Source organism: Pseudophryne corroboree, chromosome 4, assembly GCF_028390025.1.
Source record: "Pseudophryne corroboree isolate aPseCor3 chromosome 4, aPseCor3.hap2, whole genome shotgun sequence".
Taxonomy (NCBI): domain Eukaryota; kingdom Metazoa; phylum Chordata; class Amphibia; order Anura; family Myobatrachidae; genus Pseudophryne; species Pseudophryne corroboree.
In genome coordinates, this window is record NC_086447.1 from 831,934,259 (window position 1) to 831,959,564 (window position 25,306).

Here is a 25,306-nt window from a genome sequence, read left to right on the forward strand (position 1 = left end):
ACAGCTCCTCCAATCGGATTGGTTCGAAGGTCAAATTTCTCACGTGGAAGGCTGTCACTTTGTTGGCCTTAGCTTCTGCTAGACATGTGTCGGAGTTGGGGGCTTTGTCTTGCAAGAGCCGCTACTTGATCTTCCATGAAGATAGAGCTGAGCTCCGGACACATCAGCAGTTCCTTCCGAAGGTTGTGTCGGCATTTCATATCAGCCAACCTATTGTGGTGCCAGTTGCTACTGACTCCTCAGTTTCATCAAAGTCATTGGATGTTGTAAGGGCTCTGAAAATCTATGTGAAGAGGACTGTTCGTCACAGACAATCGGACTCTCTGTTTGTCCTGTATGATCCCAAGAAACTTGGGTGTCCTGCTTCTAAGCAAACGATCTCTCTGGATCAGGTACACTGTCCAGCGTGCGTATTCTATGGCAGGATTGCTGTGTCCTACGTTTGTTAAGGCCCACTCTACTCGTAAGGTGGGTTCTTCCTGGGCGGCTACCCGGGGTGTCTCGGCTTTGCAGCTTTGCCGAGCGGCTACTTGGTCTGGGTCGAACATGTTTGCAAAGTTCTACAAGTTCGAGACTTTGGCTGCTGAGGACCTGAAGTTTGGCCAATCAGTTCTGCAGGAGCCTCCGCTCTCCCTCCTGTTCTGGGAGCTTTGGTACATCCCCATGGTACTAATGTGGACCCCAGCATCCTCTAGGACGTAAGAGAAAATAGGATTTTAATTACCTACCGGTAAATCCTTTTCTCGTAGTCCATAGAGAATGCTGGGCGCGCACCCAGCGCTTCGTGATCCTACAGTTGTTACTTAGTTCAGTACTGCTTAGTTCTTGGGTAAGTACTGTTTTGTTACTTGGTTAAGTAATATTGTTCAGCCCTTGCTGATTTTTCAAGCTGGTTAGCTTGGTTTGACTTGTATGTGTGAGCTGGTGTGAATCTCGCCACTATCTGTGTAAAATCCTTCTCCCAAGTTGTCCGTCTCCTCGGGTAGGTGGGGCATAGAGGGAGGAGCCAGCCCACACTCTCAAACTCTTAAAGTGCCAGTGGCTCCTAGTGGACCCATCTATACCCCATGGTAATAATGTGGACCCCAGCATCCTCTACAGACTATGAGAAAAGGATTTACGGGTAGGTAATTAAAGTCCTATTTTTTTGTGTAGTGGAACAGTATATAGTAGGTAGGTACAGGATAATACATACATTGTCAAACAAAATAAAATACAAAGCAACAAATGAAGAAATGTAGAAAGAGTAAATAAAATTGCAGAAGCATTATCAAATGATGCTCCCATTTGGGAGCCAGTAACCTATAGGATAACAAAATGGCTAAGTGGGTAATATTGAACCACAACCCCAGGTTGGCTTTAAATTAAGTTAGTTATAGGTATCCATCAATAAAATAGGAGCACTTACATCATTTTAAAGTAGTCAATAAAGTATTAAGTAAGCATTCCCAAGTCTCATCAGCAGTGGCTCCTAATTGCGTTTATTAAGGAACCTGCTGCTACCCCCATGCCCGTAGAGGAGAGGCGACAGCCAGCCCCAGGTCCTGGCACCTGCACAATATCTGGCAGCAGAGGCAGAACTCTGGGAGGCAACGGAGTCATCTGCTGCCGGGCTCCTGCTCTGAAGGGGGGCACCTCTCCTCCCATTCTGTGACACCATTGAATTAAGTTAATTGATAGCTGTTGCTGTCTTTTCAGTGGCTGATTTCCTCACTGGTCCCTGCGCTTTACAAATCACACCCTCTTTATTATACGGAATATACTCATTTTACAAGTGTCATACCCAGGATTAGAAACCACAACCTATTACACTGGAAGCAGACACCTTACTGATGAAGCTGTTTGCTCCTGTATAGGAAATATGAGAATTTTAACTATATGAAGATACTTCTCTGACAATTACACGTAACTTCATATAGTTAGAATTCTGATGCTTCCTCTACAGGAGTAAATAGCTCCATCAGTAAAGTGTCTGCTGTCAGTGTAACAGGTCATGGGTTCTAATCCTGGGTATGACTGCTAAGAAATGTGTGATTTAAAATAAAAGACAATTAAATGTATAAATACAGTATATAATTTTCTCTAACGTCCTAGTGGATGCTGGGGACTCCGTAAGGACCATGGGGAATAGACGGGCTCTGCAGGAGACTGGGCACTCTAAAAGAAAGATTAGGTACTATCTGGTGTGCACTGGCTCCTCCCTCTTTGCCCCTTCTCCAGACCTCAGTTAGAATCTGTACCCGGCCAGAGCTGGGTGCTCCTAGTGGGCTCTCCTGAGCTTACTAGTAAAGAAAGTATTTTGTTAGGTTTTTTATTTTCAGAGAGCTTCTGCTGGCAACAGACTCTCTGCTACGTGGGACTGACGGGAGAGAAGCAAACCTACTAACTGTGGCTAGGTTGCGCTTCTTAGGCTACTGGACACCATTAGCTCCAGAGGGATCGAACACAAGACCCTAACCTTGATCGTCCGTTCCCAGAGCCGCGCCGCCGCCCCCCTCGCAGAGCCAGAAGTACAGAAGCAGCAGAAGCAAGAAGACATCGAAATCGGCGGCAGAAGACTCCTGTCTTCACTACAGGTAGCGCACAGCACTGCAGCTGTGCGCCATTGCTCCCACAGCACACCCGCACACTCCGGTCACTGTAGGGTGCAGGGCGCAGGGGGGGGGCGCCCTGGGCAGCAATTTAGATACCTGATGGCAAAAGGACACATATACAGTCAGGCACTGTATATATGTGCGAGCCCCCGCCATTTTTACACAAGAAACGCGGGACAGAAGCCCGCCGCTGAGGGGGCGGGGCCTTCTTCCTCAGCACACCAGCGCCATTTTCTCTTCACAGCTCCGCTGGAAGAACGCTCCCCAGGCTCTCCCCTGCTGTATACAGGTGCAATAGTGGATAAAAAAGAGAGGGGGGGGGGCACATAAATTTAGGCGCAGATATATAGATATAAAAACAGCAGCTACCGGGTAAACACTAAAGTACTGTGTAATTCCTGGGTTATATAGCGCTGGGGTGTGTGCTGGCATACTCTCTCTCTGTCTCCCCAAAAGCCCTTGTGGGGTCCTGTCCTCAACTGAGCATTCCCTGTATGTGTGCGGTGTGTCGGTACGCCTGTGTCGACATGTTTGAGGAGGAAGGATACGTGGAGGCAGAGCAAGTGCAAGCAGATGTGGTGTCGCCCCCGACGGTGCCGACACAGGATTGGATGGATATGTGGAACGTGTTGAATGATAATGTAAACTCCTTACATAACAGACTAGATACAGCTGTTGCCTTGGGACAGTCAGGGTCTCCACCCATGCCTGCTCCCACAGCGCAGAGGCCGTCAGGGTCTCAAAAGCGCCCAATATCCCAGTTAGTTGACACAGATGTCGACACGGACTCTGATTCCAGTGTCGACGACGATGAGGAAAAATTGCAGCCTAAAATGACTAAGGCTATCCGCTACATGATTGTGGCAATGAAGGAAATATTACACATTTCTGAGGAAAATACTGTCCCTGACAAAAGGATTTATATGTATGCGGAGAAAAAGAGAGAAGTGACTTTTCCCCCGTCACATGAGTTGAATGAATTGTGTGAAAAGGCGTGGGATGCCCCAGATAGGAAGCAAGTGATTTCCAAAAGATTATTGATGGTGTATCCCTTCCCGCCAACGGACAGGTTACGCTGGGAATCCTCGCCTAGGGTTGACAAGGCGTTGACGCGCTTGTCTAAAAGGGTGGCCCTACCGTCTCAGGATACGGCCTCCCTTAAGGATCCTGCAGATAGAAAGCAGGAAGCTATCCTGAAGTCGGTTTACTCGCATTCTGGTACACTGCTGAGGCCAGCCATTGCTTCGGCATGGATGTGTAGTGCTGTAGCGCCATGGACGGATACTCTGTCTGAGGAGTTAGATACCCTGGACAGGGACTCTATTTTGCTGACGCTGGCACATATCAAGGACACGGTCCTATATATGCGGGATGCCCAGAGGGACATTTGCATGCTGGGCTCCAGGGTAAATGCAATGTCCATCTCTGCCAGAATGGTCTTATGGACTCGGCAATGGACAGGGGATGCCGACTCTAAATAACACATGGAGGTTTTACCTTTTAAGGGTGAGGAATTGTTTGGGGACGGCCTCTCGGACCTAGTTTACACAGCTACGGCTGGGAAGTCAAATTTCTTGCCTTATGTACCTCCACAGCCTAAGAAAGCACCGTATTACCAAATGCAGTCCTTTCGTTCACAAAAGAGCAAGAAGGTCAGAGGTGCATCCTTTCTTGCCAGAGGCAGGGGTAGAGGGAAAAGGCTCCACCGCGCAGCCAGTTCCCAGGAACAAAAGTCCTCCCCGGCTTCCACTAAATCCACAGCATGACGCTGGAGCTCCACAGGCAGAGCCAGGAGCGGTGGGGGCGCGTCTCCGACATTTCAGCAACCAGTGGGTTCGCTCACGGGTGGATCCTTGGGTTATACAAATTGTATCTCAGGGATACAAGCTGGAATTCGAGGTGGCGCCCCCTCAACGTTACCTAAAATCGGCCTTGCCAGCTTCCCCCATGGAAAGAGAGGTAGTACTGGCGGCAATTCACAAGCTATACCTCCAGCGGGTGATAGTAAACGTTCCCCTCCTTCAACAGGGAAGGGGTTACTATTCCACTTTGTTTGTCGTACCGAAACCGGACGGTTCGGTAAGACCCATTCTGAATTTAAAATCCCTGAACATCTATCTCAAGAGATTCAAGTTCAAAGTGGAATCGCTCAGAGCGGTCATTGCAAGCCTGGAAGAGGGGGATTTTATGGTATCTCTGGACATCAAGGATGCTTACTTGCATGTCCCCATTTATCCCCCTCATCAGGAGTACCTCAGGTTCGTGGTACAAGACTGTCATTACCAGTTCCAGACGTTGCCGTTTGGCCTGTCCACAGCACCGAGAATATTTACCAAGGTGATGGCGGAGATGATGGTACTCCTTCGGAAGCGAGGAGTTACAATTTTCCCATACTTGGACGATCTCCTCATAAAGGCGAGGTCCAGGGAGCAGTTGTTGATCAGCGTAGCACACTCTCAGGAAGTGTTGCAACAACACGGCTGGATTCTGAATTTTCCAAAGTCGCAGATCATTCCTGCGACGCGTCTGCCCTTCCTGGGCATGATTCTAGACACAGAACAGAAGAAGGTGTTTCTCCTGGAGGAGAAGGCTCAGGAGCTCCGGACTCTGGTCAGAGATCTCCTGAAACCAAAGCAGGTATCAGTGCATCACTGCACGCGAGTCCTGGGAAAGATGGTAGCGTCATACGAGGCCATTCCCTTCGGCAGGTTCCATGCAAGGATCTTCCAGTGGGATCTGCTGGATCAGTGGTCCGGATCGCATCTTCTGATGCATCACTTGATCACCCTGTCCCCCAGGACCAGGGTGTTTCTGCTATGGTGGCTGCAAGGTGCCCACCTTCTCGAGGGCCGCAGGTTCGGCATACAGGACTGGGTCCTGGTGACCACGGATGCAAGCCTCCGAGGATGGGGGGCAGTCACTCAGGGAAGAAACTTCCAGGGGCTGTGGTCAAGTCAGGAGACTTGTCTGCACATAAATATACTGGAACTAAGGGCCATATACAACGCCCTGAGTCAGGCGGAGCCTCTGCTTCGAGATCAACCAGTACTGATTCAGTCAGACAACATCACAGCGGTCGCCCATGTAAACCACCAGGGCGGCACAAGAAGCAGAGTGGCAATGGAGGAAGCCTCCAGGATTCTGCGTTGGGCGGAGAATCACGTGCAGGCACTGTCAGCAGTGTTCATTCCGGGAGTGGACAACTGGGAAGCAGACTTCCTCAGCAGACACGACCTCCACCCGGGAGAGTGGGGACTTCATCAAGAAGTCTTCGACCAGATTGTGAATCGGTGGGAACTGCCACAGGTGGACATGATGGCGTCCCGCCTAAACAAAAGCTAAAAAGATATTGCGCCAGGTCAAGGGACCCTCAGGCGATAGCTGTGGACGCACTAGTGACACCGTGGGTTTTCCAGTCGGTCTATGTGGAGAGAAGAGGAGAGAACAATACTCATTGTTTCGGATTGGCCAAGAAGGACTTGGTACCCAGAACTACAAGAAATGCTCACAGAGGACCCATGGCCTCTGCCTCTCAGACAGGACCTGTTGCAAAAGGGACCCTGTCTGTTCCAAGACTTACCGCGGCTGCGTTTGACAGCATGGCAGTTGAACGCCGGATCCTAGCAGAAAAGGGCATTCCGGATGAAGTTATTCCTATGCTGATAAAGGCTAGGAAGGACGTGGCAGCAAAACATTATCACCGTATATGGCGAAAATATGTTGCTTGGTGTGAGGCCAGGAAGACCCTACAGAGGAATTCCAGCTGGGTTGATTCCTGCACTTCCTACAGTCAGGTGTGACTATGGGCCTAAAATTAGGATCCATAAAGGTCCAGATTTCGGCCCTATCCATTTTCTTCCAAAAAGAACTGGCTTCACTACCTGAGGTTCAGACGTTTGTTAAGGGAGTGCTGCATATTCAGCCCCCTTTTGTGCCACCAGTGGCACCTTGGGACCTTAACGTGGTGTTGGATTTCCTAAAATCCCATTGGTTTGAGCCACTTAAGACTGTGGAGCTAAAGTTTCTCACGTGGAAAGTGGTCATGCTGTTGGCCTTAGCTTCGGCTAGGCGTGTGTCAGAATTGGCGGCTTTGTCATGTAAAAGCCCCTATCTGGTTTTCTATATGGACAGGGCAGAATTGCGGACTCGTCCGCAATTTCTGCCAAAGGTGGTGTTATCCTTTCATTTGAACCAACCTATTGTGGTGCCTGCGGCTACGTGGGACTTAGAGGACTCCAAGTTGCTGGACGTAGTCCGGGCTTTGAGGATTTATGTAAACAGAACGGCTCGAGTCAGGAAGACTGACTCGCTGTTTATCCTGTATGCACCCCATAAGTTGGGTGCTCCTGCGTCAAAGCAAACTATTGCTCGCTGGATCTGTAGCACGATTCAGCAGGCTCATTCTGTGGCTGGGTTGCCACATCCAAAATCAGTAAAAGCCCATTCCACAAGGAAGGTGGGCTCTTCTTGGGCGGCTGCCCGAGGGGTCTCGGCTTTACAGCTTGGCCAAGCTGCTACTTGGTCGGGTTCAAACACATTTGTAAAATTCTACAAGTTTGATACCCTGGCTGAGGAGGACCTTGTAACATAGTAACATAGTAACATAGTATCTGAGGTTGAAAAAAGACAATTGTCCATCGAGTTCAACCTATTTGTGGTGTCCTATGCATGATGATTTGACTAAAATTTCTGACTGATGCTGCTGTCAGCCATTGCATTTTATCCCTATTTATAGTAACTATAATGCATGACTATGCACCATACCCCTGGATATCCTTATCCAATAGGAATTTATCTAACCCATTCTTAAAGGTGTTGACAGATTCCGCCATTACAACTCCCTCGGGCAGGGAATTCCAAACACGTATTGTCCTTACCGTGAAAAAGCCTTTACGCCGTATTGTGCGGAATCTCCTTTCCTCTAACCTGAGCGAATGTCCACGAGTCCTCTGTGTTGATCTAACCAAAAACAGGTCCCACGCAAGCTCTGTGTATTGTCCCCTTATATATTTGTTGATCATATCCTCTCTTAGTCTCCGCTTTTCCAATGTAAACATGCCTAGTCTTTCAAGCCTTTCCTTGTATTCCATCGTCTCCATGCCCTTAATTAGTTTGGTCGCCCTCCTGTGTTTGCCCATTCGGTGCTGCAGAGTCATCCGCACTCTCCCGCCCGTTTGGGAGCTTTGGTATAATCCCCATGGTCCTTACGGAGTCCCCAGCATCCACTAGGACATTAGAGAAAATAAGATTTTACTTACCTGTAAATCTATTTCTCGTAGTCCGTAGTGGATGCTGGGCGCCCGTCCCAAGTGCGGATTTTCTGCAATATGTGTATATAGTTATTGCTTAATAAAGGGTTATTGTTATGAGCCATCTGTTGAGTGAGGCTCAGTTGTTTTTTCATACTGTTAACTGGGTAAATTTATCACAAGTTGTACGGTGTGATTGGTGTGGCTGGTATGAGTCTTACCCTGGATTTCAAAATCCTTTCCTTGTATTGTCAGCTCTTCCGGGCACAGTTTCCCTAACTGAGGTCTGGAGGAGGGGCATAGAGGGAGGAGCCAGTGCACACCAGATAGTACCTAATCTTTCTTTTAGAGTGCCCAGTCTCCTGCGGAGCCCGTCTATTCCCCATGGTCCTTACGGAGTCCCCAGCATCCACTACGGACTACGAGAAATAGATTTAACGGTAAGTAAAATCTTATTTTTTTTCAGAACACTCCATATACACACACACGCACATACATATATTTATCTTAATATAGGAGATAGGGGGGCACCAATATTTATCTTGCCTCCGTGCGACTATGACGAACTTACGCCACTGTCTGGCAGGTACCGGGACCGGCGCAGATGAATCGTGTGACTGCACATATGCAACTTCCCAGCTTCTATGGACTGCACTGACTGCAGCCCATAGAAGCCAGATTGGCCTGTGTCAGAGGCAGTGAGTGGCTTCCTACATGAAGCCAGCTCTCTGCTTATCACAGCCCGGACTGAAGGTCCCAAACCTCCCAATGGCACTGCATAGTGCAGGGTAGCCAACCATGGTGCTCAAGAGCTACCAACAGTTAACGTTTTCCAGGTCTTCTCACAGAATCACAAGTGAAATAATTAGGTCCACCTGTGGATCTTTTAGAATGTGTCAGTGAGTAATGAATACACCTGTTCACCTGCTAGGTGGTCTGGAAAATGTGAACTGTTGATAGCTCTCAAGGACCAGGGTTGGCTTCCCCAGGCCTAGTGTGTCTGTGACTGACAGATAGGACTTCCAATAGGAAGTCACTGCCAGTCACAATAAAGCCAGGGCAGTTACAGACTGCATCTGGCTCACTGATACAGCTGGGTGACGGATTTTACCTGAGGGGACTGTTCTGTATTCGCTTTTAGTTAAGTTCAGTGCAGGGTCAGTATCCCAGCACTACCCACTCATCAGTGAGCACAGCATAGCAGTTTTTAGCAAGAACCGGCACGAGGTGGGATAAGCTACATTTCCTTGGATCCGCAGTTTGTGGCCCTCTCACTACCCACCAAAAGTAACTGTGCAGGAGTATAGGCATACTTGTCTACCTGACCCTCTCCATGAGGGAGAAAATGCTCTGCTCCTGGACTTTCCTGGTAATGTATGATTGCCATCACCTGTGGTGAAACACCTTTCTTATCAATTAACTAGCTCACCACAGGTGATGGGATTCATACATTACCAGGAAAGTCCAGGAACAGAGCATTTTCTCCCTCATGGAGAGGGTCAGGTAGGCAAGTATGAGTATAGGCATGGTACAGAGTCAGCAGACAGAAGGATGGTCATGAAATCCTAAGTCAGGGTCTCTAATGAAGGTGCTGAATGAGAGAACAGGTCAAGATCAGGGTCACAGGCAAAGGTGCAGAACAGAAATAACAAGCAGGGCCGGTACACAGGATATGTAATATTAAACGGAAGTAACACTAGAGCACAAGCCTGATATTCCGGCACCATACAGCTTGGGGGAGGGGGCTTTTGGACTGCACACCCTAATTACATATATAGTTGGAGGTGCTGCAATGTTGGGACTTGTAGTTCTGCAAAGAAAGAATATAGGGGTGATTCCGAGTTGTTCGCTCGCGAGCTGCTTTTAGCAGCATTGCACACGCTAAGCCGCCGCCCTCTTGGAGTGAATCTTAGCTTAGCAGAATTGCGAACGAAAGATTAGCAGAATTGCGAATAGAAATTTCTTAGCAGTTTCTGAGTAGCTCGAGACTTACTCACACATAGCGACCAGCTCAGTCGTTCCTGGTTTGACGTCACAAACACACCCAGCGTTCGCCCAGACACTCCCCCATTTCTCCAGCCACTCCTGCGTTTAGCAACTCGAAAGCCTGCGTTTTTCCACACACTCCCATAAAACGGCCAGTTTCGGCCCAGAAACACCCACTTCCTGTCAATCACACTACGATCAGCACAGCGATAAAAAAGCTTTGTTATGCCGTGAGTAAAATCCTAACTTTTGTGTAAAATAACTAAGCGCATGCGCTCTGCGAACCTTGCGCATGTGCAGTAAGCGACTAATCGCAGTATAGCGAAAATCGGCAACGAGCGAACAACTCGGAATGACCCCCATAGTGACGATGCACACTCCACGATACCAAGAACTACTACTCAGAACAACTACAAAAAACTTTGCAATCTAACATAGAGCAAATTCGAGGTTCTTCCAATTGTTCACCCAATTGTTGGGTGATTTTACTTTAGGATTTATAGCAGAAATTTTTCTAAAGAATCAACCTGGTTTTGCTTGGAGTCCCGTGGGAAAATAAAACAAAAAACGAAAAAAAAAAATCGTTATTTTTGCCAAATCAGGATTTCGACCTATCGGATCGAAATATCTTATGAAAACTGTCACATTGTATGTGTTTTACATCCCGAAACGATACTATGCACGTTCCCGTGAGTGTCATGTCGGATTCCCTAGGTCGCTAGTGCTGCACTCGTGATATATTGTAATCGCATGGAATCGTATGGAAAAAGGTGTGTTTTTTGTGCCTGCGATATATCACATGCAATATATCGTAGGAAGTTTGACTGCCATTCTCAGGACACATCAGCGGCAGCAGCAGCAGCGACGCAGCAAAAGGAGAGCTCTACTCTAGATCTGATTTGATTGGATTTACATTGCCCCAAGTATGTATTTAATCCACACTGACCACCAATATCACTGTCCGCCTAGCACACTGTCCACCAATGTAATCACACTGACCACCAATGTATTCTATTGTTCACATTTCTCTAACGTCCTAGTGGATACTGGGGACTCCGTAAGGACCATGGGGAATAGACGGGCTCCGCAGGAGACTAGGCACTCTAAAGAAAGATCTAGTACTATCTGGTGTGCACTGGCTCCTCCCTCTATGCCCCTCCTCCAGACCTCAGTTAGAATCTGTGCCCGGCCAGAGCTGGGTGCTCCTAGTGGGCTCTCCTGAGCTTGCTAGAAAAGAAAGTATTTTGTCAGGTTTTTTTTATTTTCAGAGAGCTTCTGCTGGCAACAGACTCTCTGCTACGTGGGACTGAGGGGAGAGAAGCAAACCTACTAACTGTGGCTAGGTTGCGCTTCTTAGGCTACTGGACACCATTAGTTCCAGAGGGATCGAACACAGGAACCTAACCTTGATCGTCCGTTCCCGGAGCCGCGCCGCCGTCCCCCTCGCAGAGCCAGAAGTACAGAAGCAGCAGAAGCAAGAAGACATCGAAATCGGCGGCAGAAGACTCCTGTCTTCACATGAGGTAGCACACAGCACTGCAGCTGTGCGCCATTGCTCCCGCAGCACACCCACACACTCCGGTCACTGTAGGGTGCAGGGCGCAGGGGGGGCGCCCTGGGCAGCAATTAAGATACCTGATGGCAAAAGTATACATATATACAGTCAGGCACTGTATATATGTACGAGCCCCCGCCATTTTTACACATAAGAAGCGGGACAGAAGCCCGCCGCTGAGGGGGCGGGGCCTTCTTCCTCAGCACACCAGCGCCATTTTCTCTTCACAGCTCCGCTGGAAGGACGCTCCCCAGGCTCTCCCCTGCAGTATACAGGTGCAATAGAGGGTAAAAAAGAGAGGGGGGGCACATAAATTTAGGCGCAGATATATGTATATAAAAAACAGCAGCTACTGGGTAAACACTAAGGTACAGTGTAATCCCTGGGTTAATAGCGCTGGGGTGTGTGCTGGCATACTCTCTCTCTGTCTCTCCAAAGGGCCTTGTGGGGGAACTGTCTTCAAATAGAGCATCCCCTGTGTGTGTGGTGTGTCGGTACGTGTGTGTCGACATGTCTGAGGTAAAAGGCTCCCCTAAGGAGAAGATAGAGCAAATATGTGTGTGAGAGGGTGTCTCCGTCGACAACGCCGACACCTGTTTGGATATGTGTAAGTGCTAAGGTGAATTTATTGCACAAAGGATTAGAGAACAGACAGGAAATCTACCCATGTCTGTCCCTATGTCACAGAGACCTTCAGAGTCTCACAATGCTCACTATCCAAAATAATAGACACTGATATCGAGACGGAGTTTGACTCCAGTGTCGACTACGATAATGCAAAGTTACAGCCAAACGGCAGAAAAGTATTCAATATATGACTATTGTAATAAAAGATGATTTGCATATCACTGATGACTCATTTGTCCCTGACACAAGGGTACACATGTTTAAGGGGAAGAAAGCTGAGGTAAATTTCCCTCCTCTCATGAGGAAAAAGAGCGGGAATCTCCAGACAAGAGACTGCAGCTTCCCACAAAGAATTCTCAGGCGGTATCCTTTCCCTACTAGGGCCAGGAGGTGATGGGAATCTTCCCCTAGGGTGTCACTAGCTATTCTCAGGGATCCTGCAGATAGCGTGCACAGTCTGGTACACTATTCAGACCGGCGATTGTGTCGGCATGGGTTTATAGCGATGTGGCAGCGTGGACAGGTACCTTATCAGCAGGGACCCCAGTATGCATATAGATATATATATATGTATATATAGAGATATACATATATATATTAAAGATGCTGTCTTAAGAGATATGTGTATGTATATATATATATATATATATAAACATGCCCAAAGAGACATGAGTATACTGGGTCCTAGAGTCAAAGCTATGTCGATTTCTGCTTGACGTGTCCTGTAGAATATGCAACAGATGATGCCGACTTAAGAGGCATATGCAAGGCTGAGGATTGTGTGGAGAAGGGTTCTCGGACCTGGTCTCCGCATCGATAGCTGGTAATTCTGATATTTTGCCTTATATTTCTGCACAGCCTAGGAAAGCACGACATTATCAAATGCAGCCTTTCGAACAAAAAAAACAAGAATGTACGAGGTGCGTCCTTTCTTGCCAGAGGCGGGGGCAGAGGAAAGAAGCTACACAACACAGCTAGTTCCCACGGAACAGAAGTCCTCCCCGGCCTCTACAAAAATCCACCGCATGTCGCTAGGGCTCCACAGGCGGAGCTAGGCCCGGTGGGGGCACGCCTTCGTAAGTTCAGCCACAAGTGGGTTCACTCCCTGTTAGATCCCTGGGCAATAGATATTGTGTCTCAGGGATACAAGCTGGACTTGGAGAAGATGCCCCCTCACCGACGGCCCTGCCGGCTTCCCCCCACGAGAGGGAAGCAGTGTAAACTGCAATTCACAAATTGTATCTTCAACAGGTGGTGGTCAAGGTTCCCCTCCTTCGACAAGGAGGGGGTTATTATTCGACCATGTGGTAGTCCCGAAACCTGGCGGTTCGGTCGAACCCATATTGAATTTAAAATCCCTGAATTTATACCTGAAAAGGTTCAAGTTCAAGATGGAACCGCTAAGAGCGGTCATGGCAAGCCTGAAAGGGGGAGATTTTATGGTGACTCATCAGGTGTACCTCAGAATTGCGGTACGGATTGTCATTACCAATTTCAGAGTTGCCGCTTGGTCTCTCCATGGCCTGGAGAATATTCACCAAGGTAATGGCGGAAATGATGGTGCTCCTGCAGAAGCAAGGTGTCACTATTATCACGTACTTGGACGATCTCATAAAAGCGAGATCAAGAGAGCAGTTGCTGAACAGCGTATCACTTTCCCTGGAAGTGTAACGGCAACACGGCTGGATTATGTATATTTCAAAGTCGCAGTTGGTTCTTACAGCTCATCTGCCTCTCCTAGGCATGATCCTAGACACAGACCAGAAAAGGGTTTACCCAGTGGCGTCACAAGGGGGGTGCGGGGGGTGCGACCCGCTCCCGGGTGTCACCCGCCGAGGGGTGACACCAAAATGCCGGCTCCTGCAGAGTGACAGAAGCCGAGTGCTGCACTGTTATATTATGTGCAGCACTCGGCTCCTGTCACTTTGTAGGAGCCAGCACTGCAGGGACAGCACCTCCCGAGAGTCAGCCCTCACCTCCCACATCCCCCAGTGAAAAAAAAAACGGGTGTCGGGACGCGAAGCCCCGCCCACCCGCAAAGCCCCGCCCCCTTTGCGTGCCTGCAATGGTTTAAAAATGGGTTCCGCCCGCGAAGCCCCGCCCCTCTATTTAAGCCCCGCCCATTCATGTGAAGTCCCGCCCCTTTTACCCTCGCTGCCGCACCGGGTGTCACAGAGGTGAGTGACGCCTCTGGGTTTACCTCCCGATAAAGAGAGCTCAGGAGCTCGTGACACTGGTCAGGAATCTATTAAAACCAAAACGGGTGTCAGTGCATCACTGCACTCGAGTCCTGGGAAGGAGGGTGGCTTCATACGAGGCCATTCTCTTCGGCAGGTTCCATACGAGGACCGTCCAATGGGACTTACTGGACAAGTGGTCCGGATCACATCTTTAGATGCATCGGTTAATCACCCTATCCCCCAGGGTCAGGGTGTCTCTTCTGTGGTGGCTGTAGAGTGCTCACTTTCTCGAAGGTCGCAGTTTCGGCATTCAGGACTGGGTCCTGCTGACCACGGATGCAAGCCTCCAAGGGTGGGGGGCAGTCACACAGGGAAGAAATTTCCAAGGGCTGTAGTCAAGGCAGGAGACTTGCCTTCACATCAATATCCTGGAACTAAGGGCCATATACAACGCCCTAAGTCAAGCGGAGACCCTGCTTCGCGACCAACCGGTTCTGATTCAGTCAGACAATATCACCGCAGTGGCTCATGTAAACCGCCAAGGCGGCACAAGGAGCAGGGTGGCGATGGTAGAAGCCACCAGAATTCTTTGCTGGGCGGAGAATCACGTGCAAGCATCTGTCAGCGGTGTTCATTCTGGGAGTGGACAACTGGGAAGCAGAACGAAGTCTTCACTCAGATTACAAATCGATGGGAATTGCCACAGGTGGACATGATGGCATCCCGTCTCAGGTATTGCGCCAGGTCAAGAGACCCTCAAGCGATAGCTGTGGACGCACTAGTAACACCTTGGGTGGTCCAGTCGGTCTGTGTGTTTCCTCCTCTTCCTCTCATACACAAGGTGCTGAGAATCGTAAGGAAAAATGGAGTGAGAACAATACTCATTGTTCCGGATTGGCCAAGAAGGACTTGGTACCCGGTACTGCAAGATATGCTCACAGAGGACCTAGGGCCTCTACCTCTCAGACAGGACCTGTTGCAACAGTGACCCTGTCTGTTTCAAGTCTTACCGCGGCTGCGTTGGAAGGCATGGCGGTTGAACGCCGGATCCTAGCGGAAAAAGGCATTCCGGAGGAGATCATTCCTACGCTGATAAAGGCTAGGAAGGACGTGACAGCAAAGCATTATCACTGTATATGGCGAAAATATGTTGCTTGGTGTGAGGCCAGGAAGGCCCCTACAGAGGAATTCCAGCTGGGCAGGTTTCTGCACTTGCTACAGTCTGGAGTGACTATGGGCTTGAAGCTGGGATCCATGAAGGTCCAGATTTCGTCCCTATCCATTTTCTTTCAAAAGGAACTGGCTTCTCTTCCTGAAGTTCAGACTTTTGTTAAGGGAGTGCTGCATATTCAGCCCCTTTTTGTGCCACCAGTGGCACCTTAAGATCTCAACGTGGTGTTGGGTTTCCTGAAATCCCACTGGTTTCAGCCACTTAAGACCGTGGAGCTGAAGTATCTCACGTGGAAAGTGGTCATGCTATTGGCCTTAGCTTCGGCTAGGCGTGTGTCAGAATTGGCGGCTTTGTCGTGTAAAAGCCCCTATCTGGTTTTCCATATGGACAGGGCAGAATTACAGACTCGTCCACATTTTCTGCCAAAGGTGGTGTCATCTTTTCATTTGAACCAACCTATTGTGGTGCCTGCGGCTATTCGGGACTTGGAGGATTCCAAGTTGCTTGATGTAGTCAGGGCTTTGAAGACTTATGTAGCCAGGACGGCTGGAGCCAGGAGGATTGACTCGCTGTTTATCCTGTATGCCCCCAACAAGTTGGGTGTTCCTGCTTCAAAGCAGACCATTGCCCGCTGGATCTTTGATGCGATTCAGCAGGCTCATTCTACGGCTGGCTTTCCGCTTCCAATATCAGTAAAAGCCCATTCCACATGGAAGGTGGGCTCTTCTTGGGCGGCTGCCCGAGGGGTCTCGGCATTACAGCTTTGCCGAGCTCCTACTTGGTCGGGTTCAAACACATTTGCAAAATTCTAGAAGTTTGATACCCTGGCTGAGGAGGACCTTGTGTTTGCCCATTCGGTGCTGCAGAGTCATCCGCACTCTCCCGCCCGTTTGGGAGCTTTGGTATTATCCCCATGGTCCTTACGGAGTCCCCAGCATCCACTAGGACGTTAGAGAAAATAAGATTTTACTCACCGGTAAATTTATTTCTCGTAGTCCGTAGTGGATGCTGGGCGCCCGTCCCAAGTGCGGACTTTCTGCAATACGTGTATATAGTTATTGCTTAATAAAGCGTTATGTTGGCATCCATTGTTGATGCTCTGTTGTTGTTCATACTGTTGACTGGATAAGTGTATCACAAGTTATACGGTGTGATTGGTGTGGCTGGTATGAGTCTTACCCGGGATTCCAAAATCCTTCCCTTATAATGTCAGCTCTTCCGGGCACAGTTTCCTTAAATGAGGTCTGGAGGAGGGGCATAGAGGGAGGAGCCAGTGCACACCAGATAGTACTAGATCTTTCTTTAGAGTGCCCAGTCTCCTGCGGAGCCCGTCTAATCCCCATGATCCTTACGGAGTCCCCAGCATCCACTACGGACTACGAGAAATAGATTTACCGGTGAGTAAAATCTTATTTTTATTCATTTCTGTGGGCCCCAAGTCATTTTTAAAACCCCTAATGGCCATGTGTTTTCCCCACCACTGTACCCCAATGCTGAACCTTGGGTTTCTTTGGCCCCAAAGTCATTTTAACTCCCTAATAACCATGTGTTTTCACGGCCACTGTACCCCAATGCTGCACCTTGTGTTTCTGTGGCCCCAAAGTCTTTTTAACACCATAATGGCCATGTGTTTTCCCCGCTACTGTACCGCAATGCTGTACCATTAATGTTTGGGTAATGAGGAAACTATTTTCAAAAAATAACTTTATTTTAAAACCATATATTATCCAAATTGAACCATATATCAAAACATTTTGAAAGTATATTTTTAAACTTAAGTAAAACCATTTTGAAAATGAAAAATAAAAAATAATTTTAAAACCATATCTTAACCAAATGCAACCATATAACCATTTAACCATTTACTCATATAACCATTTTACCATATACAGTAAGTAAAACTATTTTTAAATACAAAATATATAACAGTTTGTCAACCACTTTTTTTCATTATAGATATGTCTCTGGATCAAGATATAGACTTCATCACCGGCCTACTAGAAATGTACCATTGCCATGAATGTCTGTGGAAGATCAAAGCCAAGGGGTATTTCGGATAAAGTCCGGCGGAATGCGGCTTTGGAGGAGCTAGTGGCATACAGCAGGTACTTTGTGTCCGGTGCTGACAAGGACTGGGTAAAGAAAAAGATACAGAACCTGCGTAGGGTGTTCCTCAAAGAACACAAAAAATGGAACAGTCCAAAAGATCTGGAGTAGGTACCTCCCAGGTTTACAAGACCTCGCTCTGGTACTACCCCATGCTGGAGTTTGTCCTGGACCAGTAGCCTACCCGGACAGGTTTCGCTTTCCTCCCTCAGACTGCCACACCAAATCCTGAAGAGGGTGAACTTTGTATCTGTAAGTATATTTATTTGAATAAGTTTGTAAGTTTTTGCAAGTTCCATCATCAGTCCAACACAGTACACATAAATGTGGTCCTCCTGCCAATCGACTGCACCCACCCCGTTAAAATAGGCCAGGTACTCGTCCCTGACCTGTTTTGCCTGTAGACTCGCCCTAGAATGGAGTGGAGGTGGTTCCACAAAGGGAAATGGTGAACTCTCCTCTGGGTGTTTAGGGTCTGGGTCTCCTGGCGCTGCTCTGGGCAGTGTCCTATGTTGGGTGGTTTTGCTGCGCAAATAGTTATGCAGGACACAGCATGCAGTCACCATCCAATCTATCTTCTCCACCTACAAATTGATATCTGTTAGGAATATGCGGAAGCGGCTAGACAGGATGCCAAAAGTGTTCTCTACAATTCGTCGTGCCCGGGATAGTCTATAATTGTAGATGCGCTTCTCCCTTATCAGGTGCCTTTGGGGTTACGCCTTCATAATCTTCTCGTGGAGTGCGAATGCCTCATCAGCCATGAAAACAAATTTGAGGCCGTGCTTGGTTTGCTCCCTAGATGGCAAGTTCAGGGTCTTTGTGGTGAGCCACTCGTAGAAGGTGGTATTCTTCAGCGACCAACCGTCTGATGCACGTCCGTTTTTGCCAACGTCAATGAAGATGAATTCATAATTGGCATTCACCACTGCCATCAGCACGATGCTGAAATACCCTTTATAATTAAAATAAAGGAATCCGCTGTTTGCAGGAGGGTTGATGCGGACGTTTTTGCCATCTATCACTCCCCCACAGTTAGGGAATTGCCAGGTGGTGGCAAACTCCTCTGCCACTGCTTGCCATTCAGATGTACTTGCAGGGAGCTATAAAAAAATAGAAATAAAAAATTAAAACGTATCTATACAGTGTATTTTTTTTTATCTACTACAGAGTGGAAATGTGGAGATTCCTACCACGCCAGACCTCAGTCTCCTGGATACAAAGGAATCCCAGACCCAAGATATGACCCCTGAAGCATCAGCTACCCCTGATACCTCTGCAGCGCCAGCTCCTCTGCTGCGCCCCCAGAAGAGAACTACCCCAAAGAAGAAACACCACCCAGGAGGGCAAAGACCTCATCTTTGAGGAGATCAAGTCAAGACTTGCCCAGCCCCCTGACCACTGCACAAGATTTGGGGAATTCTTGGCCTCTGCCATGCGCATATAGGTTGAACTCGATGGACATTTGTCTTTTTTCAACCTCAACAACTATGTAACTATGTAACCTGCCACCTGGGCAAGCCAAGCAGATTGAGCTTCTAAATTTAAAGATGATTAACAAGGCCCGAAAAATGAAACTCCACGACAATGTCGTACTGTTCGACCGCCTTCCTCTCACTGCTCCTCCCACCCAACCCCATCCTATTCCGCCCACCCAACCCCATCCTATTCTGCCCACCCAACAACAGCCTACTCCCTCACCCACCTGCTCCTCAACCATATACTCTGCTATGCTGGAGGCAGAGGAGGACATTCCCCAGTTTGAAATTTTATAGGTATCTTATAATTCCCAATAAATATGGTGCGGTACAGGCTATATGGTGTTTTGCGGCAGATTTTTTGGGGAGGATACACGCATGCTGTAGGGGCATAATAATGGGGCCGGGCCCATTCATTCTTCACTTTACAGCATGATACACGCATGCTGTAGGGGCATAATAATGGGGCCGGGCCCATTCATTCTTCACTTTACAGCATGTGTGTATTCTCCCAATCAAATCTGTGCCCAAAGCACCATATACAGTAGCCCTCCATTTTAGGAGTGAAAGTACCGCACCATATTTATTGGGAATTTAAAGTAAAGTAAACTGTTATTTAATAATTTTTTTTATTTTAGTACATATATATATCCAAATTGTGATGTCATGTTTTATTTTTATATGTGCCATATTGGCAAATCATTGCATAGTTTTTGCACAGTTGTTTTCAAGGAAAAAAAACAATGTTTTTTCTATAAACAGTTTAAAAGTAACTAAACAGGTGTGGTGTGTATTTTATTTACATTTAAATAGTGGTCCTGCAGCACCTTCAGAATAGCCTTGCAGGTGTCAGGGATGATCCGACCCAAAGCCTGGGGGGAGATGAGGGTCCCGAACTTGAGATCCTCCAACGACCGCCCTGTAGCCAGGAACCTCAGAGTAGCAGTCAGCCTCTCCTCAGCAGTGATGGCCCTCCGCATCTTGGTGTCCTGCCTCTCGATGTAGGGAGTCACAAAGCCAAGCAACTCCTGGAAGGTATCGTCATCCATTCAAAGGTAGTTGCGATAATCTTCAGGGTTATTATCCCTAATCTCGGTCAGGAGCAGTAGCGGATCTTGCCACGGGCAAGCAGGACTTTTGCCCGGGACGCTGTCTTCCGGAGGGCGCCGCACCAGGGCAAGATCCGCTGCTGCTGTGCCCCCCGCTGCCCGTTGCCCCCCGCTGCCGCTGTGACGAGAAACTAGATGCGTACGCGTCTAGTTTCCCTTCGTGGAGAGGTCCTTTACTGTGCGGTGCGCGATGACGCTACGCGTCTAGTTTCCCTTCGTGGAGAGGACCTTTGCTGTGCGGTGCGCGATGACGTCATCGCGCACCGCACATCATTTCAGTCTGTACAGGGGGCGTAAATGACCACGCCCCCTGTACATAGCCACGCCCCCTATTGTTGCCCGGGGCGCACAGCGGCCAAGAATCGGCCCTGGTCAGGAGCGATATGTGAGAGAAAGTCCCCCTCTTCACCAGCCACTCCTTGCTCCAAACAGACCTCACCCTCTTCCGTTTCAGATCCCTGTCACGTTTCAGCTTCAGATAGCCATAGGCTAACATAAGTTGATACCTGAAGGAATCCATCACAAAACACGATAAAGAGCACTTTGTTTAGAAAAACCAAACAAAGCCAAGCACGGTAGCAATGTGGAACACTCAGAAGGTATAAACCAGCCTCACTATTCACAGAGCAGCAGTGTGCACATGGCTAAAATGGCTGCTGCTATTTATATGCCTATTTGGCCCAGGCCCCCTAGCACCCTAATCCAGCTCATCAGATATATCTTATGGTACATGTGAATGCATTGCAATAAATCGCATGCGTTATGTCGCCGCGTGACATATCGCATGCGATAGATCGCATGCCAAAAAAAGCCACACATCTACCAAATCATTTGGAATCATATGGAACCACTCCCGGGAAGCTCCCGGGAGAGTTCAAGGTAAATCACCTCCGATTTCAGCCTCGGACATATCGTTGTAGTGTATGGGGCCCTTTACTGTATTACATTTGGCCCAAGTATCTACAAGTATTTAAAAATATCAGAGCGATTTATGTTACAAAAACACTTTCTTTTTTAAAATTTTTGTTTTCATGGGTAGGAAGATTTAATTAGTATTTAATGACTCAGCTTAGGCATACAGTATGTTTATAGTTTTACAAGGGGTGTATAAAAGAGTCAAATTATAGCAACAAAGTGACAAGTGAGAGACTGATTAATGAGCCCGAAAGCAGATGTGTTTAATAAGTGTATTTAATAGAGGGGAAAAAATATTGTGGAGCTAATATCTGTTAGTTAAGTGTCAATTCAACAGCAGAGAAATTTGCAGGCATTTTTTCTTAGGGGTATGTTAACTAAAGATCGATGTTTTACTTCCAGGGCTAATAGACATCTATTATTTAAAAGTTAATCTAAAAAATCATCTATTAGTTAATGTGTGTTTCCCTCCTGAAACACAACACAACATCGATTGAGATCATTTGAGATTAATAAAATGCGGATGGGATGTGATAAATACGACCAAAGCCGCAATGCAATAATTGAGTATACCACAGGTATGTATCAATTATTGCATTCAGGGCCAGAGCTTGCGAGAAAGCTCTGTCCCTACGAATCCACTTACTGCAAATCTCAGGGTATGTTTAAGACTATAGTGTCCTCCTTCGTGGGCACAAACAACATTTAGGTTTTCAGTGTAAAAATAAAATATAATTTATTTTTTGTAAGTAATAATACTACCTGAAATTATTATTATCTGGGCATTGCCCCCCACATCCCCAAATAATACTCTTGTGTTACCGTAGTGAGCAAGCACATACCACTCAGTTGCCCACAGGACAACTTGCTCTTGGTCTAGTGGTGTGCAAGTTGTGCCCCCATGGCACCTGTATTTGCCTTGCAGGGTACCTGGAGTGCCACCCTGTAGATTTACCAGAGAGCCTCCCGGTGCATCCTTAAGATGTTCCGGGAGGCCACCTTTCTGGTCCCAGCAGTGAACTGACCCCCTCTATGTTATGACGTAATGTCACATGTGCGGGGGGTAAGGTCTAACCAGGGCACATTATCTCCCTGCTATGGCAATGCTCATCCAATTATTCATAATGGAAAAAGAGAGCAGGTGCACCATACAACCTTTGGAATTATAATAAATGTAATTTTAATTATACATTATGGTGGTCATTCCGAGTTGTTCGCTCGCTAGCTGCTTTTTGCAGCATTGCAAACGCTAGGCCACCGCCCTCTGGGAGTGTATCTTAGTTTAGCAGAATAGCGAACGAAGAGTAGCAGAACTACTAAATATTTTCTTGCAGTTTCTGAGTAGCCCCAGACCTACTCCTAGATTGCGATCAGCTCGGTCCGTTTAGTTCCTGGTTTGACGTCACAAATACGCCCTGCGTTCGGCCAGCCACTCCCCCGTTTCTCCAGACACTCCAGCGTTTTTACCTGGCACGCCTGCGTTTTTTTAGCATGCTCCCGGAAAACGCTCAGTTACCACCCAGAAACGCCCCTTTCCTGTCAATCACTCACCGATCAGCAGTGCGACTGAAAAGCGCCACACGAACAACAGCAAAACTGCTAAGTTTTTAGTTAAATAACTAAGCCCATGCGCGCTGCGTACCATGCGCATGCGCATTTAGCAACAAATCGCAGCATAGCGAAAATCGGCAACGAGCGAACAACTCGGAATGACCACCCATATCTGAAGTTTTTGACATAAAATTGGCCAATATTATGAACCTGCCCACCAATCGTCAAGGTAAATATTTAATATTATGGGGCAGATGTATTAAGCCTGGAGAAGGCATAAAGAAGTGATAAAGTGGTGAAAAGTGCAAGGTGATAACACACCAGCCAATTAGCTCCAATATGTAAATTGAGAGTTAGGAGCTGACTGGCTGGTGTGTTATCGCCTTGCACTTATCACTGCTTTATCACGTCTTTATGCCTTCTCCAGGCTTAATACATCTGCCCATACTGTATGTGAGTAAAATACACACCTGAAGGCTAGAGACTTCCTTCAATCTGGATTTGCACCCCTCCCACTGCCTCTGAGTCTTTTAAATAGGGACCTAGCATTTTTGACTGCACAATCTGTATATTAGCCACAGGTAAGATCTTTATAATTATGTAGCAAGTCATTTGTCGGATGAACTTTTTGGGGGTGTGGGGCTCCTTGGATTACTTTTTCTGGGCCGCTTTGGGGCATCACCTTATTACATTTATTTTTAACATGTATATAACTCTGTTTATTTTTTATTAATGTAACATTTTCACACATCTTTCACTTTTTGAAATTTTTTAACATTGATCACCTAACCTCACCTTTTTAACACTCTCATACTTACTGCGGTGTAACTCTAACACTGCAGCTACTTTCACTTACCTAACACTGCTATTCTTTACTTGTGTGATGCCCTAGGGTGGTTTGGCTGGGGTGGTTTGGGAGTGCCCTGTTCCCCAGAGGCAAACTCCTATAACGTTATGTACCTGCCTGATTAGGTATATAATGTTGGCCAATTTTATGCCAAAAACCTCAGATATGATGTAAAATTAAAATTTCATTGGTTGTATGGTGCATCTGCTCTCTTTTTCCGTGTTGTAGTATTAAGTCTCAACTAGGTAGCACATTACATTATAAGTAGCTATGGCAGTGGTTCCCAAACTTTTTTGAATCACCGCGCCCTAGAGCACGGCGCCCTCTTGTTGATTCATTTTCAAAGGAATATTAAATTAAGAAAAATGTGTTTATATGTCATCCTTAAGTTCAACTGTTTGGTGAGGGACAAGATTTGCTTCTGTTTGTCCACATATTTTATGATTGACAGCCACCAGCTCCGGTTTTGCGTACTACATTAACAATAAATAATTTTAATTGGTCCTGGACCAGCAATTCAGGGCACCCCTGCAAGTGTCCTGAGCAGAGGCGTCACCAGGTGTGGTTACACCCGGTGCGCACTCTGCATTACTACACCCCTCACCACCCTCTTCCCACACTCACCCCGCCGGAACCGCGGCCGGATGAAAAGGGGTGTGGCCTAATTTAAAGGGGCGTGGCCTTGCGGGTCACCTCTTCGTCACTCCGGGGGCTGTATCTGGCTTCCTCTGAAAAGCTGGCTGCCCATGGAGGCTAGGTAGTGTGCAGTGCCGGCTCCTTTTATGTGACAGGAGCCGAGTGCTGCAGAGGATTATCACACTGCAGCACTCTGCTCCTTTCACTGCAGAAGAGCCAGCACTTGGTGTCACCCCTTCCGTGGGTGATACCTGGGTGCGGGCCGCACCCGCCTTCTGACGCCACTGGTCCTAGGGCACCTCAGGGTGCCACGGGCACACAGTTTGAGAACCACTGGGCTAGAGTGTGCAGTCCAGGCCCTCTTTCCCCAAATCAGCCACCTTTTCAAAATGTTAGAAAAACATTCCCAGATCATTGTTTCCAGAGAATGTCTGTCTGCTGGTTACTCTACATTTCTAAACACTATAAAAGAAATTATATTCAAATAGTTCACAACTGTAGCGAGTTTTTGCTACTACAGTGATGTGAAACATTTATAATACCCTGATTGTATATTAATGAATACATATTCAGTGACCGGAATTACATTGTTTTTTTTTATAACTAGGTCACATGTGAAAACTGATTATTTAATTATTTGCTCAAAAATAAATTTTTACAATATTATCCAGGTTGTCTCTGGAAACAACACATTCTTCATATGTTCAGATATTTTGAACAAAAAAACCCACACCAGTGTAGTATGCCTATGAGACAGGTTGGGTACAAAATCCTGACAATCAGATGACCGACAGCAGAATCCCAACAGCCAGAATCCTGGCACATTCTGGGAAGTATTTTCACAATACCCATAATCCTAACCCACCCTTCCCACAGCCTAGCCCTCCCCCTCCCGCATCCTAACCCTAACCTCCCCCTCACGCAGTCTAACCCTAACCACCCCAGCAGCCTAATCCTAACCTTCCCCCAGAGGCATTTCTAGAGAGGAGGAGGCCCATGTACAGGCTCCGTCTGGGCCTCCTCCTCTATAGCCGGCGGCAGCACTTAGCTCTTGGCACTAGCCCAGAGTCTACATCGCATGCGCAGATCACCAGAAAAATGGCGCTGTGCCATTTTCCCAGTGATTCCTGCACGGTTGGTGCTACGCCACAGGACTCCGGAGGGTAAGTATAAAAAATAATGGGTGCAGAGTGTGCGGTGTGGGCCCCCCTGTACCCCGGGGGTCTGTGTGCTCCGCACACACTGCACCCATTGTAAATACACCAGTGCCTTCCCCACATTCACAGCCTAACCCTCCCCCTA

The 25,306-nt window shown here is 47.6% G+C and overlaps 1 long non-coding RNA gene across 1 annotated transcript in view; it reads left to right on the forward strand.

Moving 5' to 3' along the window:
• LOC134911815 (uncharacterized) overlaps positions 1-19,629 on the forward strand; it is a 34,360-nt gene extending 14,731 nt beyond the window's left edge. Inside the window, exons 2-3 of the long non-coding RNA XR_010176864.1 lie at positions 17,319-17,720; positions 18,639-19,629. This is a non-coding gene — a long non-coding RNA (uncharacterized LOC134911815). The remainder of the gene's footprint in view (positions 1-17,318; positions 17,721-18,638) is intronic.
• Positions 19,630-25,306: the final 5,677 nt, after the last annotated feature.